General features: G+C 43.9%; 1 long non-coding RNA gene across 1 annotated transcript in view; it reads right to left on the bottom strand.

The window, feature by feature from the left end:
- Positions 1-664, bottom strand: part of LOC145716860 (uncharacterized) — an 11,929-nt gene extending 11,265 nt beyond the window's left edge. Inside the window, exon 1 of the long non-coding RNA XR_014139810.1 lies at positions 506-664. This is a non-coding gene — a long non-coding RNA (uncharacterized LOC145716860). The remainder of the gene's footprint in view (positions 1-505) is intronic.
- Between the last annotated feature and the right edge of the window lie 4,828 nt (positions 665-5,492).

Below are 5,492 nucleotides of genomic sequence, written 5' to 3'. Positions count from 1 at the left end.
CTCAGGTCATGATCCCGGGGTCCTGGAATCGAGCCCCACATCGGGCTCCCTGCTCAGCGGGAGGCCTGCTTCTTCCTCTCCCACTCCCCCTGCTTGTGTTCCCGCTCTCGCTCTGTCAAATAAAATCTTAAAAAAATAAATATTTCTAGGGGCGCCTGGGTGGCTCAGTCGTTAAGCGTCTGCCTTCGGCTCAGGTCATGATCCCAGGGTCCTGGGATTGAGCCCCACATCCGGCTCCCTGCTCCACGGGAAGCCTGCTTCTCCCTCTCCCACTCTCCCTGCTTGGGTTCCCTCTCTCACTGTGTTTCTCTCTGTCAAATAAAAATGAAAAAATCTTTGGAAAAAACTAAATAAATATTTTTAGTTAGGTGTATGTACACCTAACATACACCTACATACATGGTGTATGTACACAGTCCATACACAGTCCATACACCATGTACTTGCACCATCAACTGAGGGGACCAAGACGCAAGGACACTGCAGTAGCGATGAGCATACTTACTAGTTTCAGGTTTCTCATACCATTCTTCAGTGAAAGAAATCAAATCTCCTTAGACAAATGGCAGGTTCTAGGGCAAGGGCAGAAAATGTACAACACATGCCTGGAGAACACTGTAGTGTCAGGGAGTCCGGAAGTACCAAACAAACAAAAAACCAATGAGCAAAGGGCGCCTGGGTGGCTCAGTTGGTTAAGTGACTGCCTTCGGCTCAGGTCATGATCCTGGAGTCCTGGGATCGAGTCCCACATCGGGCTCCCTGCTCAGCAGGGAGTCTGCTTCTCCCCCTGACCCTCCCCACTCTCATGCTCTCTCTATCTCATTCTCTCTCTCAAATAAATAAATAAAATCTTTAAAAAAAAAAAAAAAAAAAACCAATGAGCAAAGATGGGGTATGTTGAAGGGTCAGAGGAGCCAACTGAAAAGGCTCTGAATGGCCAAAACGGAAACAATTTCAGCAACAAAATCATGGCATACTGGATTATAATCCAAAGTATGAAATAAATATCCACGAGTCTATCCTGACATAAACAGGAGAGACTAGAAATCTCCCATGCAGAAGAAATCCAAATAATTTCTGTAGATAATTCTGCCCTCATGGAGGTGAACCATAACTCCCACTGGTACGTATGAGCGGAGCCCAGTGGCCTCCTGCCCTAGAGTACATGTCAGCGTGGCTGGGGAAAGTCACCCACAGTAGAGACCCCTGCAGACACTACTTCAGCCAACTGAGGTCATTTTGAGAGCACGTACCCTTGATATGAAGTGACAAGAGGGGCATTTTACCTGTGGTCTTCCTCCCCAAAACACATAACCTCAGTCTAATCAAAGAGAAAACATATGACAAATTCCAAAGACAATCTGCAAAATGCCCGACCGGTACTCCTTAAAACTGCTGAGGTCATCAAAAACAAGGAAAATCTGAGACACTATGACAGCCAAGAGGAGCCTAAGGACACATGACAATGAAATGTAATATGGGATCCTGGATGGGATCCTGGAACAGAGAGAGGCAAAAACTAAAGAAGTCTGAATGAACTATGAACTTTAGTTAATAACATATAAATATTGGTTTATAATAATATATAAGTACTGTGACGAATGTACCATATTACCGTGAAATGTTAAAATAGGGGAAGTTGGGTCCGGGGTATATGGGAACCTTCTGTGCCATGTGTTCATTTTTCCATATGTCTATAAATATTCTAAAATAAAAAGTTTATCTTAAAATGCTGGGATAAATATATTTTTTTAATCTGCATAGAAGCATCAAAGAACTACAAGATAGTACAGAACTTCCAGGCCAAAATCTAAGCAGCAGCAAGGAGAGAGCATCAGAATCTCCAAGGTCACTTTCCCCTTGTGGCATCTACCTCTCCAAATAAGCTAAGCTGTGAAAACGCGAGCAGGGGTTTTGGGAGCTCACAGGGTGAAAAAGGCAAAGTCAAAAATCCAGGGCCCACCAAAAGTGAGAAGTCTCATAGGACATTAAGCTGTGACCCCAAAGGGCTAACACCTCAGGATAAAGGCAAACCAGAAATAAAGCTGCCCTCCTTCCCAAAAACTCAAAGCGCTGTAGGCAGCATTGCCAGGGTGCAGAGCAGAACCAGGAAAATACACCCACCCCGGAGGGAGTGGAAACACTGGCTCTCAAGGATGTGCAGCCCCAACTGTATCCTAGGGGTGGTCTATGAAGCTTCAAGGCATGAACTTAAAGTCACAGGCAGTACTCCTAAGCCCCAGGCGGAAATAAATGTCAATCCTCCCTAGAGGGAGACACCTTCATTTTATGTCTTAGGAGATCCACACAATTATTTTACAAAGCAGCCTACAGTAAAAGCTAACCAAGTACACAAGAAAACAAGGCCCTATGAGTGAGATGCAGCAGAAATAAACATGACAGGTCCATCTAGACTTCACATATTAGAAGCATTAGATATACATCAAAAAACACTCCTGGCTTACTTTGTTTAAAGAAAAATAAACAGGGCGCCTAGGTGGCTCAGTCGTTAAGCGTCTACCTTTGGCTCGGGTCAGGATCCCAGGATCCTGGGATCGAGCCCCGCATCGGGCTCTCTGCTCAGGTTGTCTGCTTCTCTCTCTCCCTCTCTGCCCATCCCCACCGTTCATTCTCTCGCTCGAATAAATAAATAAAATTAAAAAAAAAAAAATACAAAATAAAGAACAATAAACCTACTTGAAAATCTGCAGGAGACAGGAAATGATAAAAAGTGAACATAAAGAGCAGATAGGAAAATCAAACGGAATCCTAGAAATGAAAAGCAAATCACCAAATTAAAAACTGAGTGGGGCTGATGTGGCATCAGAGTGGACACAGCAAAATAATAAAGTGAAAGACAGCTAAGAAATGAACCAGAAAGCAGCAGAGGAAGAAAAAAAAAAAGCTGCAAAATATGGAAGAAAGATGAAAATACCTGGAAGATAGGCTGAGAAAGGTGACAAAGTCAAACATACATTTAATCGTGGCTTCAGATGACAAGAGTGTGAGGAGGGTATTATTTGAAGAGATAACAACCAAGAATTTCCCAGAAGTGATAGAAGACAGCAATCCACAGATGTAAGAATCCCAACAAATCCCAAACAGGATGAATAAAAAGAAATCCAGCTGTAGACATGTATGGTGAACAGCAAAAAACCAAAGACAGAGAGAAAATCTTAAAAGCAGCAGAGGGGGGAAAAAGCCATTCCCTTTACCTTCACAGGAGTGACACCAATGCCTCTGGCCTGATGGCTTCGTGGGCTGAAAGAAATGACTGAGGGGCGCCTGGGTGGCTCAGTCGTTAAGTGTCTGCCTTCGGCTCAGGTCATGATCCCAGGGTCCTGGGATCGAGCCCCGCGACGGGCTCCCTGCTCCGCGGGAAGCCTGCTTCTCCCTCTCCCACTCCCCCTGCTTGTGTTCCCTCTCTCGCTGTGTCTCTATCAAATAAATAAATAAAATCTTAAAAAAAAAAAAAGAAAGAAAGAAAAAAGAAATGACTGGCAACCTAGAATTCTAAACCTGGAAAAAACATACAGTATTTAAAGAATCAAGGTAAAGTAAAGGTATTTTCAGACAAACAAGAACGGAGAGTTCTTCACCAACAGACTCACACTAAGGGACACTCTAGATGGGCACAGAGGTAACTGCTCTACGTGGCCTGGGGCCTCTAGCAGCCAGGAGCACTGTGAAGATACCGGCTGCTGCAGATGCAGATACGAGCATGTTGCTATTCCTCCGGGGAGCAGAAGACAGACAACAGCAACAAAGCAACAGAAGGAAACAATGAAAGAACAAATAGAAAGGATAAGAGAAGCTGACATGCAACCCCAAATATAATTAACAATAACACTCTGAGAATATACTAAATTTGTTATCCCTGTTGCGTTATCTCTGAGAGATTTCAGCATGACCCAGATGTTCCTGTTTTGAAACACAATCCAAGCCTCTAACATGATTCCCTGCAGCAGGAAGAGACACAAACATGTCCAGCAGTCTGCTACGAACTGTTGGGGAAGCAAAATTGATAGCTTTTCCATCAAAATTAGTAGAAATTATGGGGCGCCTGGGTGACTCAGTTGTTAGGCGTCTGCCTTCGGCTCAGGTCATGATCCCAAGGTCCTGGGATAGAGCCCGGAATCGGGCTCCCTGCTCGGCAGGAAGCCTGCTTCTCCCTCTCCCACTCCTGCTGCTTGTGTTCCCTCTCTCGCTGTGTCTAATAAATAAATAAAATCTTTTTTAAAAATTAGTAGAAATTATAAAGTATATTTTGTAATTTCGGAAACTACTCAAAATGACTTGATTTAGGATTAAGAATATATAAAATTTAACATTTATATCTCTTTGATATTTATAAATCAGGACCTGCTAAGAAGCCGTCTTTATTGAAAATTAAGAGTCTGCGGGTGCCTGGGTGGCTCAGTTAAGTGTCTGCCTTCAGCTCAGGTCATGATCTCAGGTCCTGGGATCGAGCCCGGTGTCAGGCTCCTTGCTCAGTGGGGAGCCTGCATCTCCCTCTCCCTCTGCTGCTCCGCCTACTTGTGTTTTCTCTCTGTCAAATAAACAAACAAAATCTTAAAAAAGAAAAGAAAATTAAGAGTTTGCTTTTTAAATAAAGTCTGCTGATGAACTCTGCAGCTGCAAGAAGTGGGGTGGTATGCACACATAGACTCGGACAACTTCATATTAGTTCTAGAAAAATACGCAGAAAACTATTAACTACAATCACTTCTAGAGGAGGGAACTGGGAGAAGAAAGGCAGACTGAGGAAATTTTACCATATCCCCTTTTGAAAATTATGAATCTAACTTAAAAAATATATTTGACCCTCTGATACTAACAATTTTATGGAAAGACAGAGAGCTAAAAATACCCAAAGTACTGCTAAGAATAACGTCAGGGGGTCTTGCTTTTCCAAATACTGACAATTTTTATAAAGCGGTAGTAATTAAGACACCATGGTGTAGGTGCTAGGACAGAAATAGACTGACAGTACGGAAGGGAGTGCGGAGACAGATGCACTTCTCTGGGGACACCTGACTTGGGACACAGCTGGCTTCACAGGTTGGTGAGAGAAGAAATTTTGCAATAATTGGTGGTTATGCATGTTTCAACATAAATGAAAAAAAAATCAAGAAAAATGGATCCCCACCCGCCTGGGTGGCTGAGTCGGTTAAGCGTCTGCCTTTGGCTCGGGTCATGACCCCGGGGTCCTGGGGTGGAGCCCCATCATTGGGCTCCCTGCTCAGCGGGGAGCCTGCTTCTCCCTCTGCCTGCCGCTCCCCCTGCTTGTGCTCTCTGACAAATAAATAAATAAAAATCTTAAAAAAAAAAATGGATCCCTACCTTACACCATACAAATGGGAGAACAGATTTTTTAAAAGTAAGAAAATACAACTATAGGGCGCTGGGGTGTCTCAGTCGGTTAAGCACCCGACTCTTGGTTTCAGCTCAGGTCGTGAGATCGAACCCCACCTCAGGCTCCACGCTCAGCA

Source organism: Leptonychotes weddellii, chromosome 13, assembly GCF_054177405.1.
Source record: "Leptonychotes weddellii isolate Sample4059 chromosome 13, ASM5417740v2, whole genome shotgun sequence".
NCBI classification, from domain to species: Eukaryota; Metazoa; Chordata; class Mammalia; order Carnivora; family Phocidae; genus Leptonychotes; species Leptonychotes weddellii.
The sequence above is the reverse complement of the archived record's forward strand: the minus strand, read 5'-3'. Positions and strand labels throughout refer to the sequence as shown.